Source organism: Phaenicophaeus curvirostris, chromosome 1 (genome assembly GCF_032191515.1).
Source record: "Phaenicophaeus curvirostris isolate KB17595 chromosome 1, BPBGC_Pcur_1.0, whole genome shotgun sequence".
In the NCBI taxonomy this organism is placed as follows: Eukaryota; Metazoa; Chordata; class Aves; order Cuculiformes; family Cuculidae; genus Phaenicophaeus; species Phaenicophaeus curvirostris.
Window position 1 is genome coordinate 29,797,276 of NC_091392.1, and position 23,013 is coordinate 29,820,288.

Sequence of the window (23,013 nt, forward strand, 5' to 3'; positions counted from 1 at the left end):
TGGCTAGGGTTAGGGTTAGGACTAAGGCTAGGGTTAGGGTTAGGGTTAGGGTTAGAGTTTGGGTAAGGTTTAGGCTTTGTGTGGTGATTTGGTTTGGGTTTAGCAGTAGGTTTAAAGTTAGTGTTAGTGTTAGTTCTTGGGTTACACTAATGGTTAAAGCTAAGGCATAGATAAGGGTGTAGGTTAGGGCTAGGGCTAGGGCTACAGCTAGGGCTAGGGTTAGGGTTAGTTTTAGAGTAAGGTTTGGGGTGAGGATTTGGCCTTGTTTAGTGATTTGGTTAAGGTTTAGCATTAGGTTTAATGTTCGTGTTGGTGTCAGTTTTTGGGTTAGGTTAATGGTTATGGATAAGGGTTAGATAAGGTTAGGGCTAGGGAAAGTGCTAGGGCTAGGGCTAGGGCTAGGGTTAGGGTTAGGGTTAGGGTTAGAGTTTGGGTAAAGATTAGGCTTTGTATAGTGATGTGGTTTGGGTTTAGCAGTAGGTTTAAAGTTAGTGTTAGTGTTAGTTCTCGGGTTACGCTAATGGTTAAAGCTAAGGCATAGATAAGGTTCTAGGTCAGGGCTAAGGCTAGGGCTACTGCTAGGGCTAGGGTTAGGGTTAGGGTTAGGTTTAGAGTTTGGGTAAGGATTAGGCATTGTATAGTGATGTGGTTTGGGTTTAGCAGTAGGTTTAAAATTAGTGTTAGTGTTTGTTCTCGGGTTACGCTAATGGTTAAAGCTAAGGCATTGATAAGGTTGTAGGTTAGGGCTAGGGCTAGGGCTACAGCTAGGGCTAGGTTTAGGGTTAGGGTTAGGGTTAGGTTTGGGGTTAGGATTTGGCCTTGTTTAGTGATTTGGTTAAGGTTTAGCATTAGGTTTAAGGTTCGTGTTAGTGTTAGTTTTTGGGTTAGGTTAATGGTTATGGATAAGGGTTAGATAAGGATATAGGTTAGGGCTAGGGCAAGTGCTAGGGCTAGGGCTAGGGCTAGGGTTAGGGCTAGGGTTAGGGTTAGGGTCTTTGTTAGACTATATTTAGTGTTTGGGGTTAGATTTAGCTTTAGGTGAAGGCTTAGTGTTAGTGTCAGTGTTAGTTTTGGGATTAGGCTTATGGTTCGGCTAAGGCTTAGGTCTAGGGCTAGGTTAAGGGTTAGGGTTAGGGTTAGGGTTAGGGTTAGGGCTAGGGTTAGGGCTAGGGTTAGCGTTAGGGTCTTTGTTAGACTATATTTAGTGTTTGGGGTTAGATTTAGCTTTAGGTGAAGGCTTAGTGTTAGTGTCAGTGTTAGTTTTGGGATTAGGCTTATGGTTCGGCTAAGGCTTAGGTCTAGGGCTAGGTTAAGGGTGTAGGTTAGGGTTAGGGTTAGGGTTAGGGTTAGGGTTAGGGTTAGAGTTTGGGTAAGGTTTAGGCATTGTGTAGTGATTTGGTTTGGGTTTAGCAGTAGGTTTAAGGTTATTGTTAGTGTTACTCCTCGTGTTACCCTAATGGTTAAAGCTAAGGCATAGATAAAGTTTTAGATAAGGGCTAGGGCTAGGGCTAGGGCTAGGACTAGGGCTACGGCTAGGGCTAGGGTTAGGGTTAGGGTTAGCGTTAGAGTTTGGGTAAGGATTAGGCTTTGTATAGTGATGTGGTTTGGGTTTAGCAGTAGGTTTAAAGTTAGTGTTAGTGTTAGTTCTCGGGTTACGCTAATGGTTAAAGCTAAGGCATAGATAAGGTTGTAGGTTAGGGCTAAGGCTAGGGCTACGGCTAGGGCTAGGGTTAGGGTTAGGGTTAGGTTTGGGGTTAGGATTTGGCCTTGTTTAGTGATTTGGTTAAGGTTTAGCATTAGGTTTAAGGTTAATGTTAATGTTAATTCTCGGGTTGCACTAATGGTTAAGTCTAAGGCTTACATAAGGGTGTAGGTAAGGGGTAGGGCAAGGGCTAGGCCTACGGCTAGGGTTAGGGTTAGGGTAAGGGTTAGGCTTGCTTTCGTGGTACGGTTTACGTTTAGCCTCAGGTTTAGGGTTAGTGATGGAATAATTTTTCGGGTTACGCTAACGGTTATGGCTAAGGTTTAGATAAGGGTGTAGGTTACGGCTATGGCTAGGGTTAGGGTTAGAGCTACGGCTAGGGTTAGGGTTAGGGTTAGGGTTAGAGTTTGGGTAAGGATTAGGCATTGTATAGTGATGTGGTTTGGGTTTAGCAGTAGGTTTAAAGTTAGTGTTAGTGTTAGTTCTCGGGTTACGCTAATGGTTAAAGCTAAGGCATTGATAAGGTTGTAGGTTGGGGCTAAGGCTAGGGCTACGGCTAGGGCTAGGGTTAGGATTAGGGTTAGGGTTAGGGTTAGGTTTGGTGTTAGGATTTGGCCTTGTTTAGTGATTTGGTTAAGGTTTAGCATGAGGTTTAATGTTAGTGTTAGTGTTAATTCTCGGGTTGCACTAATGGTTAAGTCTAAGGCTTAGATAAGGGTGTAGGTAAGGGGTAGGGCAAGGGCTAGGGCTACGGCTAGGGTTAGGGTTAGGGTTAGGATAAGGGTTAGGCTTGCTTTCGTGGTACGGGTTAGGTTTAGCCTCAGGTTTAGGGTTAGTGATGGAATAATTTTTCGGGTTACGCTAATGGTTCAAGCTAAGGTATAGATAAGGGTGTAGGTTACGGCTATGGCTAGGGTTAGGGTTAGGGCTAAGGCTAGGGTTAGGGTTAGGGTTAGAGTTTGGGTAAGGTTTAGGCTTTGTGTGGTGATTTGGTTTGGGTTTAGCAGTAGGTTTAAAGTTAGTGTTAGTGTTAGTTCTCGGGTTACGCTAATGGTTAAAGCTAAGGCATAGATAAGGGTGTAGGTTAGGGCTAGGGCTAGGGCTACAGCTAGGGCTAGGTTTAGGGTTAGGGTTAGGGTTAGGTTTGGGGTTAGGATTTGGCCTTGTTTAGTGATTTGGTTAAGGTTTAGCATTAGGTTTAAGGTTCGTGTTAGTGTTAGTTTTTGGGTTAGTTTAATGGTTATGGATAAGGGTTAGATAAGGATATAGGTTAGGGCTAGGGCAAGTGCTAGGGCTAGGGCTAGGGCTAGGGTTAGGGCTAGGGTTAGGGTTAGGGTCTTTGTTAGACTATATTTAGTGTTTGGGGTTAGATTTAGCTTTAGGTGAAGGCTTAGTGTTAGTGTCAGTGTTAGTTTTGGGATTAGGCTTATGGTTAGGCTAAGGCTTAGGTCTAGGGCTAGGTTAAGGGTGTAGGTTAGGGTTAGGGTTAGGGTTAGGGTTAGGGTTAGGGTTAGGGTTAGGGTTAGAGTTTGGGTAAGGTTTAGGCTTTGTGTATTGATTTGGTTTGGGTTTAGCAGTAGGTTTAAGGTTATTGTTAGTGTTAGTTCTCGTGTTACCCTAATGGTTAAAGCTAAGGCATAGATAAAGTTTTAGATAAGGGCTAGGGCTAGGACTAGGGCTACGGCTAGGGCTAGGGTTAGGGTTAGGGTTAGCGTTAGAGTTTGGGTAAGGATTAGGCTTTGTATAGTGATGTGGTTTGGGTTTAGCAGTAGGTTTAAAGTTAGTGTTAGTGTTAGTTCTCGGGTTACGCTAATGGTTAAAGCTAAGGCATAGATAAGGTTGTAGGTTAGGGCTAAGGCTAGGGCTACGGCTAGGGCTAGGGTTAGGGTTAGGGTTAGGTTTGGGGTTAGGATTTGGCCTTGTTTAGTGATTTGGTTAAGGTTTAGCATTAGGTTTAAGGTTAGTGTTAGTGTTAATTCTCGGGTTGCACTAATGGTTAAGTCTAAGGCTTACATAAGGGTGTAGGTAAGGGGTAGGGCAAGGGCTAGGGCTACGGCTAGGTTTAGGGTTAGGGTAAGGGTTAGGCTTGCTTTCGTGGTACGCGTTAGGTTTAGCCTCAGGTTTAGGGTTAGTGATGGAATAATTTTTCGGGTTACGCTAATGGTTATGGCTAAGGTTTAGATAAGGGTGTAGGTTACGGCTATGGCTAGGGTTAGGGTTAGAGCTACGGCTAGGGTTAGGGTTAGGGTTAGGGTTAGAGTTTGGGTAAGGATTAGGCATTGTATAGTGATGTGGTTTGGGTTTAGCAGTAGGTTTAAAGTTAGTGTTAGTGTTAGTTCTCGGGTTACGCTAATGGTTAAAGCTAAGGCATTGATAAGGTTGTAGGTTGGGGCTAAGGCTAGGGCTACGGCTAGGGCTAGGTTTAGGGTTCGGGGTTAGGGTTAGGGTTAGGTTTGGGGTTAGGATTTGGCCTTGTTTAGTGATTTGGTTAAGGTTTAGCATTAGGTTTAAGGTTAGTGTTAGTGTTAATTCTCGGGTTGCACTAATGGTTAAGTCTAAGGCTTAGATAAGGGTGTAGGTAAGGGGTAGGGCAAGGGCTAGGGCTACGGCTAGGGTTAGGGTTAGGGTTAGGATAAGGGTTAGGCTTGCTTTCGTGGTACGGGTTAGGTTTAGCCTCAGGTTTAGGGTTAGTGATGGAATAATTTTTCGGGTTACGCTAATGGTTCAAGCTAAGGTATAGATAAGGGTGTAGGTTACGGCTGTGGCTAGGGTTAGGGTTAGGGCTAAGGCTAGGGTTAGGGTTAGGGTTAGGGTTAGAGTTTGGGCAAGGTTTAGGCTTTGTGTGGTGATTTGGTTTGGGTTTAGCAGTAGGTTTAAAGTTAGTGTTAGTGTTAGTTCTCGGGTTACGCTAATGGTTAAAGCTAAGGCATAGATAAGGGTGTAGGTTAGGGCTAGGGCTAGGGCTGCAGCTAGGGCTAGGTTTAGGGTTAGGGTTAGGGTTAGGTTTGGGGTTAGGATTTGGCCTTGTTTAGTGATTTGGTTAAGGTTTAGCATTAGGTTTAAGGTTCGTGTTAGTGTTAGTTTTTGGGTTAGGTTAATGGTTATGGATAAGGGTTAGATAAGGATATAGGTTAGGACTAGGGCAAGTGCTAGGGCTAGGGCTAGGGCTAGGGCTAGGGCTAGGGTTAGGGCTAGGGTTAGGGTTAGGGTCTTTGTTAGACTATATTTAGTGTTTGGGGTTAGATTTAGCTTTAGGTGAAGGCTTAGTGTTAGTGTCAATGTTAGTTTTGGGGTTAGGCTTATGGTTCGGCTAAGGCTTAGGTCTAGGGCTAGGTTAAGGGTGTAGGTTAGGGTTAGGGTTAGGGTTGGGGTTAGGGTTAGAGTTTGGGTAAGGTTTAGGCTTTGTGTAGTGATTTGGTTTGGGTTTAGCAGTAGGTTTAAGGTTATTGTTAGTGTTACTCCTCGTGTTACCCTAATGGTTAAAGCTAAGGCATAGATAAAGTTTTAGATAAGGGCTAGGGCTAGGACTAGGGCTACGGCTAGGGCTAGGGTTAGGGTTAGGGTTAGGGTTAGGGTTAGGGTTAGGGTTAGAGTTTGGGTAAGGATTAGGCTTTGTATAGTGATGTGGTTTGGGTTTAGCAGTAGGTTTAAAGTTAGTGTTAGTGTTAGTTCTCGGGTTACGCTAATGGTTAAAGCTAAGGCATAGATAAGGTTGTAGGTTAGGGCTAAGGCTAGGGCTACGGCTAGGGCTAGGGTTAGGGTTAGGGTTAGGTTTGGGGTTAGGATTTGGCCTTGTTTAGTGATTTGGTTAAGGTTTAGCATTAGGTTTAAGTTTAGTGTTAGTGTTAATTCTCGGGTTGCACTAATGGTTAAGTCTAAGGCTTACATAAGGGTGTAGGTAAGGGGTAGGGCAAGGGCTAGGGCTACGGCTAGGGTTAGGGTTAGGGTTAGGGTTAGAGTTTGGGTAAGAATTAGGCATTGTATAGTGATGTGGTTTGGGTTTAGCAGTAGGTTTAAAGTTAGTGTTAGTGTTAGTTCTCGGGTTACGCTAGTGGTTAAAGCTAAGGCATTGATAAGGTTGTAGGTTGGGGCTAAGGCTAGGGCTACGGCTAGGGCTAGGGTTAGGGTTAGGATTAGGGTTAGGGTTAGGGTTAGGTTTGGGGTTAGGATTTGGCCTTTTTTAGTGGTTTGGTTAAGGTTTAGCATGAGGTTTAAGGTTAGTGTTAGTGTTAATTCTCGGGTTGCACTAATGGTTAAGTCTAAGGCTTACATAAGGGTGTAGGTAAGGGGTAGGGCAAGGGCTAGGGCTACGGCTAGGGTTAGGGTTAGGGTTAGGATAAGGGTTAGGCTTGCTTTCGTGGTACGGGTTAGGTTTAGCCTCAGGTTTAGGGTTAGTGATGGAATAATTTTTCGGGTTACGCTAATGGTTATGGCTCAGGTTTAGATAAGGGTGTAGGTTACGGCTATGGCTAGGGTTAGGGTTAGGGCTAAGGCTAGGGTTAGGGTTAGGGTTAGGGTTAGGGTTAGGGTTAGAGTTTGGGTAAGGTTTAGGCTTTGTGTGGTGATTTGGTTTGGGTTTAGCAGTAGGTTTAAAGTTAGTGTTAGTGTTAGTTCTCGGGTTACGCTAATGGTTAAAGCTAAGGCATAGATAAGGGTGTAGGTTAGGGCTAGGGCTAGGGCTACAGCTAGGGCTAGGTTTAGGGTTAGGGTTAGGGTTAGGTTTGGGGTTAGGATTTGCCTTGTTTAGTGATTTGGTTAAGGTTTAGCATTAGGTTTAAGGTTCGTGTTAGTGTTAGTTTTTGGATTAGGTTAATGGTTATGGATAAGGGTTAGATAAGGATATAGGTTAGGGCTAGGGCAAGTGCTAGGGCTAGGGCTAGGGCTAGGGTTAGGGCTAGGGTTAGGGTTAGGGTCTTTGTTAGACTATGTTTAGTGTTTGGGGTTAGATTTAGCTTTAGGTGAAGGCTTAGTGTTAGTGTCAGTGTTAGTTTTGGGGTTAGGCTTATGGTTCGGCTAAGGCTTAGGTCTAGGGCTAGGGTAAGGTTTAGGGTTAGGGTTAGGGTTAGAGTTTGGGTAAGGTTTAGGCTTTGTGTAGTGATTTGGTTTGGGTTTAGCAGTAGGTTTAAGGTTATTGTTAGTGTTAGTTCTCCTGTTACCCTAATGGTTAAAGCTAAGGCATAGATAAAGTTTTAGATAAGGGCTAGGGCTAGGACTAGGGCTACGGCTAGGGCTAGGGTTAGGGTTAGGGTTAGCGTTAGAGTTTGGGTAAGGATTAGGCTTTGTATAGTGATGTGGTTTGGGTTTAGCAGTAGGTTTAAAGTTAGTGTTAGTGTTAGTTCTCGGGTTACGCTAATGGTTAAAGCTAAGGCATAGATAAGGTTGTAGGTTAGGGCTAAGGCTAGGGCTACGGCTAGGGCTAGGGTTAGGGTTAGGGTTAGGTTTGGGGTTAGGATTTGGCCTTGTTTAGTGATTTGGTTAAGGTTTAGCATGAGGTTTAAGGTTAGTGTTAGTGTTAATTCTCGGGTTGCACTAATGGTTAAGTCTAAGGCTTAGATAAGGGTGTAGGTAAGGGGTAGGGCAAGGGCTAGGGCTACGGCTAGGGTTAGGGTTAGGGTAAGGGTTAGGCTTGCTTTCGTGGTACGCGTTAGGTTTAACCTCAGGTTTAGGGTTAGTGATGGAATAATTTTTCGGGTTACGCTAATGGTTATGGCTAAGGTTTAGATAAGGGTGTAGGTTACGGCTATGGCTAGGGTTAGGGTTAGAGCTACGGCTAGGTTTAGGGTTAGGGTTAGGGTTAGAGTTTGGGTAAGGATTAGGCATTGTATAGTGATGTGGTTTGGGTTTAGCAGTAGGTTTAAAGTTAATGTTAGTGTTAGTTCTCGGGTTACGCTAATGGTTAAAGCTAAGGCATTGATAAGGTTGTAGGTTGGGCCTAAGGCTAGGGCTACGGCTAGGGCTAGGGTTAGGATTAGGGTTAGGGTTAGGGTTAGGTTTGGGGTTAGGATTTGGCCTTGTTTAGTGATTTGGTTAAGGTTTAGCATGAGGTTTAAGGTTAGTGTTAGTGTTAATTCTCGGGTTGCACTAATGGTTAAGTCTAAGGCTTAGATAAGGGTGTAGGTAAGAGGTAGGGCAAGGGCTAGGGCTACGGCTAGGGTTAGGGTTAGGGTTAGGGTTAGGATAAGGGTTAGGCTTGCTTTCGTGGTACGCGTTAGGTTTAGCCTCAGGTTTAGGGTTAGTGATGGAATAATTTTTCGGGTTATGCTAATGGTTATGGCTCAGGTTTAGATAAGGGTGTAGGTTACGGCTATGGCTAGGGTTAGGGTTAGGGCTAAGGCTAGGGTTAGGGTTAGGGTTAGGGTTAGAGTTTGGGTAAGGTTTAGGCTTTGTGTGGTGATTTGGTTTGGGTTTAGCAGTAGGTTTAAAGTTAGTGTTAGTGTTAGTTCTCGGGTTACGCTAATGGTTAAAGCTAAGGCATAGATAAGGGTGTAGGTTAGGGCTAGGGCTAGGGCTACAGCTAGGGCTAGGTTTAGGGTTAGGGTTAGGGTTAGGTTTGGTGTTAGGATTTGGCCTTGTTTAGTGATTTGGTTAAGGTTTAGCATTAGGTTTAAGGTTCGTGTTAGTGTTAGTTTTTGGGTCAGTTTAATGGTTATGGATAAGGGTTAGATAAGGATATATGTTAGGGCTAGGGCTAGGGCTAGGGCTAGGGCTAGGGCTAGGGCTAGGGCTAGGGCTAGGGCTAGGGTTAGGGCTAGGGTTAGGGTTAGGGTCTTTGTTAGACTATATTTAGTGTTTGGGGTTAGATTTAGCTTTAGGTGAAGGCTTAGTGTTAGTGTCAATGTTAGTTTTGGGGTTAGGCTTATGGTTCGGCTAAGGCTTAGGTCTAGGGCTAGGTTAAGGGTGTAGGTTAGGGTTAGGGTTAGGGTTAGGGTTAGGGTTAGGGTTAGGGTTAGGGTTAGAGTTTGGGTAAGGTTTAGGCTTTGTGTAGTGATTTGGTTTGGGTTTAGCAGTAGGTTTAAGGTTATTGTTAGTGTTACTTCTCGTGTTACACTAATGGTTAAAGCTAAGGCATAGATAAAGTTTTAGATAAGGGCTAGGGCTAGGACTAGGGCTACGGCTAGGGCTAGGGTTAGGGTTAGGGTTAGGGTTAGAGTTTGGGTAAGGATTAGGCTTTGTATAGTGATGTGGTTTGGGTTTAGCAGTAGGTTTAAAGTTAGTGTTAGTGTTAGTTCTCGGGTTACGCTAATGGTTAAAGCTAAGGCATAGATAAGGTTGTAGGTTAGGGCTAAGGCTAGGGCTACGGCTAGGGCTAGGGTTAGGGTTAGGGTTAGGTTTGGGGTTAGGATTTGGCCTTGTTTAGTGATTTGGTTAAGGTTTAGCATTAGGTTTAAGGTTAGTGTTAGTGTTAATTCTCGGGTTGCACTAATGGTGAAGTCTAAGGCTTAGATAAGGGTGTAGGTAAGGGGTAGGGCAAGGGCTAGGGCTACGGCTAGGGTTAGGGTTAGGGTAAGGGTTAGGCTTGCTTTCGTGGTACGCGTTAGGTTTAGCCTGAGGTTTAAGGTTAGTGTTCGTGTTAATTCTCGGGTTGCACTAATGGTTAAGTCTAAGGCTTAGATAAGGGTGTAGGTAAGGGGTAGGGCAAGGGCTAGGGCTACAGCTAGGGTTAGGGTTAGGGTTAGGATAAGGGTTAGGCTTGCTTTCGTGGTACGGGTTACGTTTAGCCTCAGGTTTAGGGTTAGTGATGGAATAATTTTTCGGGTTACGCTAATGGTTATGACTAAGGTTTAGATAAGGGTGTAGGTTACGGCTATGGCTAGGGTTAGGGTTAGGGCTAAGGCTAGGGTTAGGGTTAGGGTTAGGGTTAGAGTTTGGGTAAGGTTTAGGCTTTGTGTGGTGATTTGGTTTGGGTTTAGCAGTAGGTTTAAAGTTAGTGTTAGTGTTAGTTCTCGGGTTACGCTAATGGTTAAAGCTAAGGCATAGATAAGGGTGTAGGTTAGGGCTAGGGCTAGGGCTACAGCTAGGGCTAGGTTTAGGGTTAGGGTTAGGGTTAGGTTTGGGGTTAGGATTTGGCCTTGTTTAGTGATTTGGTTAAGGTTTAGCATGAGGTTTAAGGTTAGTGTTAGTGTTAATTCTCGGGTTGCACTAATGGTTAAGTCTAAGGCTTAGATAAGGGTGTAGGTAAGGGGTAGGGCAAGGGCTAGGGCTACGGCTAGGGTTAGGGTTAGGGTTAGGATAAGGGTTAGGCTTGCTTTCGTGGTACGCGTTAGGTTTAGCCTCAGGTTTAGGGTTAGTGATGGAATAATTTTTCGGGTTACGCTAATGGTTATGGCTCAGGTTTAGATAAGGGTGTAGGTTACGGCTATGGCTAGGGTTAGGGTTAGGGCTAAGGCTAGGGTTAGGGTTAGGGTTAGAGTTTGGGTAAGGTTTAGGCTTTGTGTGGTGATTTGGTTTGGGTTTAGCAGTAGGTTTAAAGTTAGTGTTAGTGTTAGTTCTCGGGTTACGCTAATGGTTAAAGCTAAGGCATAGATAAGGTTGTAGGTTAGGGCTAAGGCTAGGACTACGGCTAGGGCTAGGGTTAGGGTTAGGGTTAGGGTTAGGTTTGTGGTTAGGATTTGGCCTTGTTTAGTGATTTGGTTAAGGTTTAGCATTAGGTTTAATGTTCGTGTTGGTGTCAGTTTATGGGTTAGGTTAATGGTTATGGATAAGGGTTAGATAAGGGTATAGGTTAGGGCTAGGGCAAGTGCTAGGGCTAGGGCTAGGGTTAGGGTTAGGGTTAGGGTTAGGGTTAGAGTTTGGGTAAAGATTAGGCTTTGTATAGTGATGTGGTTTGGGTTTAGCAGTAGGTTTAAAGTTAGTGTTAGTGTTAGTTCTCGGGTTACGCTAATGGTTAAAGCTAAGGCATAGATAAGGTTCTAGGTCAGGGCTAAGGCTAGGGCTACGGCTAGGGCTAGGGTTAGGGTTAGGGTTAGCGTTAGAGTTTGGGTAAGGATTAGGCTTTGTATAGTGATGTGGTTTGGGTTTAGCAGTAGGTTTAAAGTTATTGTTATTGTTTGTTCTCGGGTTACGCTAATGGTTAAAGCTAAGGCATTGATAAGGTTGTAGGTTAGGGCTAGGGCTAGGGCTACGGCTAGGGCTAGGGTTAGGGTTAGGGTTAGGGTTAGGTTTGGGGTTAGGATTTGGCCTTGTTTAGTGATTTATTTAAGGTTTAGCATGAGGTTTAAGGTTAGTGTTAGTGTTAATTCTCGGGTTGCACTAATGGTTAAGTCTAAGGCTTAGATAAGGGTGTAGGTAAGGGGTAGGGCAAGGGCTAGGGCTACGGCTAGGGTTAGGGTTAGGATAAGGGTTAGGCTTGCTTTCGTGGTACGCGTTAGGTTTAGCCTCCCGTTTAGGGTTAGTGATGGAATAATTTTTCGGGTTACGCTAATGGTTATGGCTCAGGTTTAGATAAGGGTGTAGGTTACGGCTATGGCTAGGGTTAGGGTTAGGGCTAAGGCTAGGGTTAGGGTTAGGGTTAGAGTTTGGGTAAGGTTTAGGCTTTGTGTGGTGATTTGGTTTGGGTTTAGCAGTAGGTTTAAAGTTAGTGTTAGTGTTTGTTCTCGGGTTACGCTAATGGTTAAAGCTAAGGCATAGATAAGGGTGTAGGTTAGGGCTAGGGCTAGGGCTACAGCTAGGGCTAGGTTTAGGGTTAGGGTTAGGTTTGGGGTTAGGATTTGGCCTTGTTTAGTGATTTGGTTAAGGTTTAGCATTAGGTTTAAGGTTCGTGTTAGTGTTAGTTTTTGGGTTAGGTTAATGGTTATGGATAAGGGTTAGATAAGGATATAGGTTAGGGCTAGGGCAAGTGCTAGGGCTAGGGCTAGGGCTAGGGTTAGGGCTAGGGTTAGGGTTAGGGTCTTTGTTAGACTATATTTAGTGTTTGGGGTTAGATTTAGCTTTAGGTGAAGGCTTAGTGTTAGTGTCAGTGTTAGTTTTGGGATTAGGCTTATGGTTCGGCTAAGGCTTAGGTCTAGGGCTAGGTTAAGGGTGTAGGTTAGGGTTAGGGTTAGGGTTAGGGTTAGGGTTAGGGTTAGGGTTAGGGTTAGAGTTTGGGTAAGGTTTAGGCTTTGTGTAGTGATTTGGTTTGGGTTTAGCAGTAGGTTTAAGGTTATTGTTAGTGTTACTTCTCGTGTTACGTTAATGGTTAAAGCAAAGGCATAGATAAAGTTTTAGATAAGGGCTAGGGCTAGGACTACGGCTACGGCTAGGGCTAGGGTTAGGGTTAGGGTTAGGGTTAGAGTTTGGGTAAGGATTAGGCTTTGTATAGTGATGTGGTTTGGGTTTAGCAGTAGGTTTAAAGTTAGTGTTAGTGTTAGTTCTCGGGTTACGCTAATGGTTAAAGCTAAGGCATAGATAAGGTTGTAGGTTAGGGCTAAGGCTAGGGCTACGGCTAGGGCTAGGGTTAGGATTAGGGTTAGGGTTAGGGTTAGGTTTGGGGTTAGGATTTGGCCTTGTTTAGTGATTTGGTTAAGGTTTAGCATGAGGTTTAATGTTCGTGTTGGTGTTAATTCTCGGGTTGCACTAATGGTTAAGTCTAAGGCTTAGATAAGGGTGTAGGTAAGGGGTAGGGCAAGGGCTAGGGCTACAGCTAGGGTTAGGGTTAGGGTTAGGGTTAGGGTTAGAGTTTGGGTAAAGATTAGGCTTTGTATAGTGATGTGGTTTGGGTTTAGCAGTAGGTTTAAAGTTAGTGTTAGTGTTAGTTCTCGGGTTACGCTAATGGTTAAAGCTAAGGCATAGATAAGGTTCTAGGTCAGGGCTAAGGCTAGGGCTACGGCTAGGGCTAGGGTTAGGGTTAGGGTTAGCGTTAGAGTTTGGGTAAGGATTAGGCTTTGTATAGTGATGTGGTTTGGGTTTAGCAGTAGGTTTAAAGTTATTGTTATTGTTTGTTCTCGGGTTTCGCTAATGGTTAAAGCTAAGGCATTGATAAGGTTGTAGGTTAGGGCTAGGGCTAGGGCTACGGCTAGGGCTAGGGTTAGGGTTAGGGTTAGGGTTAGGTTTGGGGTTAGGATTTGGCCTTGTTTAGTGATTTATTTAAGGTTTAGCATGAGGTTTAAGGTTAGTGTTAGTGTTAATTCTCGGGTTGCACTAATGGTTAAGTCTAAGGCTTAGATAAGGGTGTAGGTAAGGGGTAGGGCAAGGGCTAGGGCTACGGCTAGGGTTAGGGTTAGGATAAGGGTTAGGCTTGCTTTCGTGGTACGCGTTAGGTTTAGCCTCCCGTTTAGGGTTAGTGATGGAATAATTTTTCGGGTTACGCTAATGGTTATGGCTCAGGTTTAGATAAGGGTGTAGGTTACGGCTATGGCTAGGGTTAGGGTTAGGGCTAAGGCTAGGGTTAGGGTTAGGGTTAGAGTTTGGGTAAGGTTTAGGCTTTGTGTGGTGATTTGGTTTGGGTTTAGCAGTAGGTTTAAAGTTAGTGTTAGTGTTTGTTCTCGGGTTACGCTAATGGTTAAAGCTAAGGCATAGATAAGGGTGTAGGTTAGGGCTAGGGCTAGGGCTACAGCTAGGGCTAGGTTTAGGGTTAGGGTTAGGTTTGGGGTTAGGATTTGGCCTTGTTTAGTGATTTGGTTAAGGTTTAGCATTAGGTTTAAGGTTCGTGTTAGTGTTAGTTTTTGGGTTAGGTTAATGGTTATGGATAAGGGTTAGATAAGGATATAGGTTAGGGCTAGGGCAAGTGCTAGGGCTAGGGCTAGGGCTAGGGTTAGGGCTAGGGTTAGGGTTAGGGTCTTTGTTAGACTATATTTAGTGTTTGGGGTTAGATTTAGCTTTAGGTGAAGGCTTAGTGTTAGTGTCAGTGTTAGTTTTGGGATTAGGCTTATGGTTCGGCTAAGGCTTAGGTCTAGGGCTAGGTTAAGGGTGTAGGTTAGGGTTAGGGTTAGGGTTAGGGTTAGGGTTAGGGTTAGGGTTAGGGTTAGAGTTTGGGTAAGGTTTAGGCTTTGTGTAGTGATTTGGTTTGGGTTTAGCAGTAGGTTTAAGGTTATTGTTAGTGTTACTTCTCGTGTTACGTTAATGGTTAAAGCAAAGGCATAGATAAAGTTTTAGATAAGGGCTAGGGCTAGGACTACGGCTACGGCTAGGGCTAGGGTTAGGGTTAGGGTTAGGGTTAGAGTTTGGGTAAGGATTAGGCTTTGTATAGTGATGTGGTTTGGGTTTAGCAGTAGGTTTAAAGTTAGTGTTAGTGTTAGTTCTCGGGTTACGCTAATGGTTAAAGCTAAGGCATAGATAAGGTTGTAGGTTAGGGCTAAGGCTAGGGCTACGGCTAGGGCTAGGGTTAGGATTAGGGTTAGGGTTAGGGTTAGGTTTGGGGTTAGGATTTGGCCTTGTTTAGTGATTTGGTTAAGGTTTAGCATGAGGTTTAAGGTTAGTGTTAGTGTTAATTCTCGGGTTGCACTAATGGTTAAGTCTAAGGCTTAGATAAGGGTGTAGGTAAGGGGTAGGGCAAGGGCTAGGGCTACAGCTAGGGTTAGGGTTAGGGTTAGGATAAGGGTTAGGCTTGCTTTCGTGGTACGCGTTAGGTTTAGCCTCAGGTTTAGGGTTAGTGATGGAATAATTTTTCGGGTTACGCTAATGGTTATGGCTCAGGTTTAGATAAGGGTGTAGGTTACGGCTATGGCTAGGGTTAGGGTTAGGGCTAAGGCTAGGGTTAGGGTTAGGGTTAGAGTTTGGGTAAGGTTTAGGCTTTGTGTGGTGATTTGGTTTGGGTTTAGCAGTAGGTTTAAAGTTAGTGTTAGTGTTAGTTCTCGGGTTACGCTAATGGTTAAAGCTAAGGCATAGATAAGGGTGTAGGTTAGGGCTAGGGCTAGGGCTACAGCTAGGGCTAGGTTTAGGGTTAGGGTTAGGTTTGGGGTTAGGATTTGGCCTTGTTTAGTGATTTGGTTAAGGTTTAGCATTAGGTTTAAGGTTCGTGTTAGTGTTAGTTTTTGGGTCAGTTTAATGGTTATGGATAAGGGTTAGATAAGGATATAGGTTAGGGCTAGGGCTAGGGCTAGGGCTAGGGCTAGGGCTAGGGCTAGGGTTAGGGCTAGGGTTAGGGTTAGGGTCTTTGTTAGACTATATTTAGTGTTTGGGGTTAGATTTAGCTTTAGGTGAAGGCTTAGTGTTAGTGTCAGTGTTAGTTTTGGGATTAGGCTTATGGTTCGGCTAAGGCTTAGGTCTAGGGCTAGGTTAAGGGTGTAGGTTAGGGTTAGGGTTAGGGTTAGGGTTAGGGTTAGAGTTTGGGTAAGGTTTAGGCTTTGTGTAGTGATTTGGTTTGGGTTTAGCAGTAGGTTTAAGGTTATTGTTAGTGTTAGTTCTCGTGTTACCCTAATGGTTAAAGCTAAGGCATAGATAAACTTTTAGATAAGGGCTAGGGCTAGGACTACGGCTACGGCTAGGGCTAGGGTTAGGGTTAGGGTTAGGGTTAGAGTTTGGGTAAGGATTAGGCTTTGTATAGTGATGTGGTTTGGGTTTAGCAGTAGGTTTAAAGTTAGTGTTAGTGTTAGTTCTCGGGTTACGCTAATGGTTAAAGCTAAGGCATAGATAAGGTTGTAGGTTAGGGCTAAGGCTAGGGCTACGGCTAGGGCTAGGGTTAGGGTTAGGGTTAGGTTTGGGGTTAGGATTTGGCCTTGTTTAGTGATTTGGTTAAGGTTTAGCATTAGGTTTAAGGTTAGTGTTAGTGTTAATTCTCGGGTTGCACTAATGGTTAAGTCTAAGGCTTACATAAGGGTGTAGGTAAGGGGTAGGGCAAGGGCTAGGGCTACGGCTAGGGTTAGGGTTAGGGTAAGGGTTAGGCTTGCTTTCGTGGTACGCGTTAGGTTTAGCCTGAGGTTTAAGGTTAGTGTTCGTGTTAATTCTCGGGTTGCACTAATGGTTAAGTCTAAGGCTTAGATAAGGGTGTAGGTAAGGGGTAGGGCAAGGGCTAGGGCTACGGCTAGGGTTAGGGTTAGGGTTAGGGTTAGAGTTTGGGTAAGGATTAGGCTTTGTATAGTGATGTGGTTTGGGTTTAGCAGTAGGTTTAAAGTTAGTGTTAGTGTTAGTTCTCGGGTTACGCTAATGGTTAAAGCTAAGGCATTGATAAGGTTGTAGGTTGGGGCTAAGGCTAGGGCTACGGCTAGGGCTAGGGTTAGGGTTAGGGTTAGGGTTAGGGTTAGGTTTGGGGTTAGGATTTGGCCTTGTTTAGTGATTTGGTTAAGGTTTATGATTAGGTTTAAGGTTAGTGTTAGTGTTAATTCTCGGGTTGCACTAATGGTTAAGTCTAAGGTTACATAAGGGTGTAGGTAAGGGGTAGGGCAAGGGCTAGGGCTACAGCTAGGGTTAGGGTTAGGGTTAGGATAAGGGTTAGGCTTGCTTTCGTGGTACGGGTTACGTTTAGCCTCAGGTTTAGGGTTAGTGATGGAATAATTTTTCGGGTTACGCTAATGGTTATGGCTAAGGTTTAGATAAGGGTGTAGGTTACGGCTATGGCTAGGGTTAGGGTTAGGGCTAAGGCTAGGGTTAGGGTTAGGGTTAGGGTTAGAGTTTGGGTAAGGTTTAGGCTTTGTGTGGTGATTTGGTTTGGGTTTAGCAGTAGGTTTAAAGTTAGTGTTAGTGTTAGTTCTCGGGTTACGCTAATGGTTAAAGCTAAGGCATAGATAAGGGTGTAGGTTAGGGCTAGGGCTAGGGCTACAGCTAGGGCTAGGTTTAGGGTTAGGGTTAGGGTTAGGTTTGGGGTTAGGATTTGGCCTTGTTTAGTGATTTGGTTAAGGTTTAGCATGAGGTTTAAGGTTAGTGTTAGTGTTAATTCTCGGGTTGCACTAATGGTTAAGTCTAAGGCTTAGATAAGGGTGTAGGTAAGGGGTAGGGCAAGGGCTAGGGCTACGGCTAGGGTTAGGGTTAGGGTTAGGATAAGGGTTAGGCTTGCTTTCGTGGTACGCGTTAGGTTTAGCCTCAGGTTTAGGGTTAGTGATGGAATAATTTTTCGGGTTACGCTAATGGTTATGGCTCAGGTTTAGATAAGGGTGTAGGTTACGGCTATGGCTAGGGTTAGGGTTAGGGCTAAGGCTAGGGTTAGGGTTAGGGTTAGAGTTTGGGTAAGGTTTAGGCTTTGTGTGGTGATTTGGTTTGGGTTTAGCAGTAGGTTTAAAGTTAGTGTTAGTGTTAGTTCTCGGGTTACGCTAATGGTTAAAGCTAAGGCATAGATAAGGTTGTAGGTTAGGGCTAAGGCTAGGACTACGGCTAGGGCTAGGGTTAGGGTTAGGGTTAGGGTTAGGTTTGTGGTTAGGATTTGGCCTTGTTTAGTGATTTGGTTAAGGTTTAGCATTAGGTTTAATGTTCGTGTTGGTGTCAGTTTATGGGTTAGGTTAATGGTTATGGATAAGGGTTAGATAAGGGTATAGGTTAGGGCTAGGGCAAGTGCTAGGGCTAGGGCTAGGGTTAGGGTTAGGGTTAGGGTTAGGGTTAGAGTTTGGGTAAAGATTAGGCTTTGTATAGTGATGTGGTTTGGGTTTAGCAGTAGGTTTAAAGTTAGTGTTAGTGTTAGTTCTCGGGTTACGCTAATGGTTAAAGCTAAGGCATAGATAAGGTTCTAGGTCAGGGCTAAGGCTAGGGCTACGGCTAGGGCTAGGGTTAGGGTTAGGGTTAGCGTTAGAGTTTGGGTAAGGATTAGGCTTTGTATAGTGATGTGGTTTGGGTTTAGCAGTAGGTTTAAAGTTATTGTTATTGTTTGTTCTCGGGTTACGCTAATGGTTAAAGCTAAGGCATTGATAAGGTTGTAGGTTAGGGCTAGGGCTAGGGCTACGGCTAGGGCTAGGGTTAGGGTTAGGGTTAGGGTTAGGTTTGGGGTTAGGATTTGGCCTTGTTTAGTGATTTATTTAAGGTTTAGCATGAGGTTTAAGGTTAGTGTTAGTGTTAATTCTCGGGTTGCACTAATGGTTAAGTCTAAGGCTTAGATAAGGGTGTAGGTAAGGGGTAGGGCAAGGGCTAGGGCTACGGCTAGGGTTAGGGTTAGGATAAGGGTTAGGCTTGCTTTCGTGGTACGCGTTAGGTTTAGCCTCAGGTTTAGGGTTAGTGATGGAATAATTTTTCGGGTTACGCTAATGGTTATGGCTCAGGTTTAGATAAGGGTGTAGGTTACGGCTATGGCTAGGGTTAGGGTTAGGGCTAAGGCTAGGGTTAGGGTTAGGGTTAGAGTTTGGGTAAGGTTTAGGCTTTGTGTGGTGATTTGGTTTGGGTTTAGCAGTAGGTTTAAAGTTAGTGTTAGTGTTTGTTCTCGGGTTACGCTAATGGTTAAAGCTAAGGCATAGATAAGGGTGTAGGTTAGGGCTAGGGCTAGGGCTACAGCTAGGGCTAGGTTTAGGGTTAGGGTTAGGTTTGGGGTTAGGATTTGGCCTTGTTTAGTGATTTGGTTAAGGTTTAGCATTAGGTTTAAGGTTCGTGTTAGTGTTAGTTTTTGGGTTAGGTTAATGGTTATGGATAAGGGTTAGATAAGGATATAGGTTAGGGCTAGGGCAAGTGCTAGGGCTAGGGCTAGGGCTAGGGTTAGGGCTAGGGTTAGGGTTAGGGTCTTTGTTAGACTATATTTAGTGTTTGGGGTTAGATTTAGCTTTAGGTGAAGGCTTAGTGTTAGTGTCAGTGTTAGTTTTGGGATTAGGCTTATGGTTCGGCTAAGGCTTAGGTCTAGGGCTAGGTTAAGGGTGTAGGTTAGGGTTAGGGTTAGGGTTAGGGTTAGGGTTAGGGTTAGGGTTAGAGTTTGGGTAAGGTTTAGGCTTTGTGTAGTGATTTGGTTTGGGTTTAGCAGTAGGTTTAAGGTTATTGTTAGTGTTACTTCTCGTGTTACGTTAATGGTTAAAGCAAAGGCATAGATAAAGTTTTAGATAAGGGCTAGGGCTAGGACTACGGCTACGGCTAGGGCTAGGGTTAGGGTTAGGGTTAGGGTTAGAGTTTGGGTAAGGATTAGGCTTTGTATAGTGATGTGGTTTGGGTTTAGCAGTAGGTTTAAAGTTAGTGTTAGTGTTAGTTCTCGGGTTACGCTAATGGTTAAAGCTAAGGCATAGATAAGGTTGTAGGTTAGGGCTAAGGCTAGGGCTACGGCTAGGGCTAGGGTTAGGATTAGGGTTAGGGTTAGGGTTAGGTTTGGGGTTAGGATTTGGCCTTGTTTAGTGATTTGGTTAAGGTTTAGCATGAGGTTTAAGGTTAGTGTTTGTGTTAATTCTCGGGTTGCACTAATGGTTAAGTCTAAGGCTTAGATAAGGGTGTAGGTAAGGGGTAGGGCAAGGGCTAGGGCTACAGCTAGGGTTAGGGTTAGGGTTAGGGTTAGGGTTAGAGTTTGGGTAAAGATTAGGCTTTGTATAGTGATGTGGTTTGGGTTTAGCAGTAGGTTTAAAGTTAGTGTTAGTGTTAGTTCTCGGGTTACGCTAATGGTTAAAGCTAAGGCATAGATAAGGTTCTAGGTCAGGGCTAAGGCTAGGGCTACGGCTAGGGCTAGGGTTAGGGTTAGGGTTAGCGTTAGAGTTTGGGTAAGGATTAGGCTTTGTATAGTGATGTGGTTTGGGTTTAGCAGTAGGTTTAAAGTTATTGTTATTGTTTGTTCTCGGGTTACGCTAATGGTTAAAGCTAAGGCATTGATAAGGTTGTAGGTTAGGGCTAGGGCTAGGGCTACGGCTAGGGCTAGGGTTAGGGTTAGGGTTAGGGTTAGGTTTGGGGTTAGGATTTGGCCTTGTTTAGTGATTTATTTAAGGTTTAGCATGAGGTTTAAGGTTAGTGTTAGTGTTAATTCTCGGGTTGCACTAATGGTTAAGTCTAAGGCTTAGATAAGGGTGTAGGTAAGGGGTAGGGCAAGGGCTAGGGCTACGGCTAGGGTTAGGGTTAGGATAAGGGTTAGGCTTGCTTTCGTGGTACGCGTTAGGTTTAGCCTCCCGTTTAGGGTTAGTGATGGAATAATTTTTCGGGTTACGCTAATGGTTATGGCTCAGGTTTAGATAAGGGTGTAGGTTACGGCTATGGCTAGGGTTAGGGTTAGGGCTAAGGCTAGGGTTAGGGTTAGGGTTAGAGTTTGGGTAAGGTTTAGGCTTTGTGTGGTGATTTGGTTTGGGTTTAGCAGTAGGTTTAAAGTTAGTGTTAGTGTTTGTTCTCGGGTTACGCTAATGGTTAAAGCTAAGGCATAGATAAGGGTGTAGGTTAGGGCTAGGGCTAGGGCTACAGCTAGGGCTAGGTTTAGGGTTAGGGTTAGGTTTGGGGTTAGGATTTGGCCTTGTTTAGTGATTTGGTTAAGGTTTAGCATTAGGTTTAAGGTTCGTGTTAGTGTTAGTTTTTGGGTTAGGTTAATGGTTATGGATAAGGGTTAGATAAGGATATAGGTTAGGGCTAGGGCAAGTGCTAGGGCTAGGGCTAGGGCTAGGGTTAGGGCTAGGGTTAGGGTTAGGGTCTTTGTTAGACTATATTTAGTGTTTGGGGTTAGATTTAGCTTTAGGTGAAGGCTTAGTGTTAGTGTCAGTGTTAGTTTTGGGATTAGGCTTATGGTTCGGCTAAGGCTTAGGTCTAGGGCTAGGTTAAGGGTGTAGGTTAGGGTTAGGGTTAGGGTTAGGGTTAGGGTTAGGGTTAGGGTTAGGGTTAGAGTTTGGGTAAGGTTTAGGCTTTGTGTAGTGATTTGGTTTGGGTTTAGCAGTAGGTTTAAGGTTATTGTTAGTGTTACTTCTCGTGTTACGTTAATGGTTAAAGCAAAGGCATAGATAAAGTTTTAGATAAGGGCTAGGGCTAGGACTACGGCTACGGCTAGGGCTAGGGTTAGGGTTAGGGTTAGGGTTAGAGTTTGGGTAAGGATTAGGCTTTGTATAGTGATGTGGTTTGGGTTTAGCAGTAGGTTTAAAGTTAGTGTTAGTGTTAGTTCTCGGGTTACGCTAATGGTTAAAGCTAAGGCATAGATAAGGTTGTAGGTTAGGGCTAAGGCTAGGGCTACGGCTAGGGCTAGGGTTAGGATTAGGGTTAGGGTTAGGGTTAGGTTTGGGGTTAGGATTTGGCCTTGTTTAGTGATTTGGTTAAGGTTTAGCATGAGGTTTAAGGTTAGTGTTAGTGTTAATTCTCGGGTTGCACTAATGGTTAAGTCTAAGGCTTAGATAAGGGTGTAGGTAAGGGGTAGGGCAAGGGCTAGGGCTACAGCTAGGGTTAGGGTTAGGGTTAGGATAAGGGTTAGGCTTGCTTTCGTGGTACGCGTTAGGTTTAGCCTCAGGTTTAGGGTTAGTGATGGAATAATTTTTCGGGTTACGCTAATGGTTATGGCTCAGGTTTAGATAAGGGTGTAGGTTACGGCTATGGCTAGGGTTAGGGTTAGGGCTAAGGCTAGGGTTAGGGTTAGGGTTAGAGTTTGGGTAAGGTTTAGGCTTTGTGTGGTGATTTGGTTTGGGTTTAGCAGTAGGTTTAAAGTTAGTGTTAGTGTTTGTTCTCGGGTTACGCTAATGGTTAAAGCTAAGCCATAGATAAGGTTGTAGGTTAGGGCTAGGGCTAGGACTACGGCTAGGGCTAGGGTTAGGGTTAGGGTTAGGGTTAGGTTTGTGGTTAGGATTTGGCCTTGTTTAGTGATTTGGTTAAGGTTTAGCATTAGGTTTAAGGTTAGTGTTAGTGTTAATTCTCGGGTTGCACTAATGGTTAAGTCTAAGGCTTAGATAAGGGTGTAGGTAAGGGGTAGGGCAAGGGCTAGGGCTACGGCTAGGGTTAGGGTTAGGGTTAGGATAAGGGTTAGGCTTGCTTTCGTGGTACGGGTTAGGTTTAGCCTCAGGTTTAGGGTTAGTGATGGAATAATTTTTCGGGTTACGCTAATGGTTATGGCTAAGGATTAATTAAGGGTGTAGGTTACGGCTATGGCTAGGGTTAGGGTTAGGACTAAGGCTAGGGTTAGGGTTAGGGTTAGGGTTAGAGTTTGGGTAAGGTTTAGGCTTTGTGTGGTTATTTGGTTTGGGTTTAGCAGTAGGTTTAAAGTTAGTGTTAGTGTTAGTTCTTGGGTTACGCTAATGGTTAAAGCTAAGGCATAGATAAGGGTGTAGGTTAGGGCTAGGGCTAGGGCTACAGCTAGGGCTAGGGTTAGGGTTAGTTTTAGAGTAAGGTTTGGGGTGAGGATTTGGCCTTGTTTAGTGATTTGGTTAAGGTTTAGCATTAGGTTTAATGTTCGTGTTGGTGTCAGTTTTTGGGTTAGGTTAATGGTTATGGATAAGGGTTAGATAAGGGTATAGGTTAGGGCTAGGGCAAGTGCTAGGGCTAGGGCTAGGGTTAGGGTTAGGGTTAGGGTTAGGGTTAGAGTTTGGGTAAAGATTAGGCTTTGTATAGTGATGTGGTTTGGGTTTAGCAGTAGGTTTAAAGTTAGTGTTAGTGTTAGTTCTCGGGTTACGCTAATGGTTAAAGCTAAGGCATAGATAAGGTTCTAGGTCAGGGCTAAGGCTAGGGCTACGGCTAGGGCTAGGGTTAGGGTTAGGGTTAGCGTTAGAGTTTGGGTAAGGATTAGGCTTTGTATAGTGATGTGGTTTGGGTTTAGCAGTAGGTTTAAAGTTATTGTTATTGTTTGTTCTCGGGTTACGCTAATGGTTAAAGCTAAGGCATTGATAAGGTTGTAGGTTAGGGCTAGGGCTAGGGCTACGGCTAGGGCTAGGGTTAGGATTAGGGTTAGGGTTAGGGTTAGGTTTGGGGTTAGGATTTGGCCTTGTTTAGTGATTTAGTTAAGGTTTAGCATGAGGTTTAAGGTTAGTGTTAGTGTTAATTCTCTGGTTGCACTAATGGTTAAGTCTAAGGCTTAGATAAGGGTGTAGGTAAGGGGTAGGGCAAGGGCTAGGGCTACGGCTAGGGTTAGGGTTAGGGTTAGGATAAGGGTTAGGCTTGCTTTCGTGGTACGCGTTAGGTTTAGCCTCAGGTTTAGGGTTAGTGATGGAATAATTTTTCGGGTTACGCTAATGGTTATGGCTAAGGTTTAATTAAGGGTGTAGGTTACGGCTATGGCTAGGGTTAGGGTTAGGGCTAAGGCTAGGGTTAGGGTTAGGGTTAGAGTTTGGGTAAGGTTTAGGCTTTGTATAGTGATGTGGTTTGGGTTTAGCAGTAGGTTTAAAGTTAGTGTTAGTGTTAGTTCTCGGGTTACGCTAATGGTTAAAGCTAAGGCATAGATAAGGGTGTAGGTTAGGGCTAGGGCTAGGGCTACAGCTAGGGCTAGGTTTAGGGTTAGGGTTAGGGTTAGTTTTGGGGTTAGGATTTGGCCTTGTTTAGTGATTTGGTTAAGGTTTAGCATTAGGTTTAAGGTTCGTGTTAGTGTTAGTTTTTGGGTTAGGTTAATGGTTATGGATAAGGGTTAGATA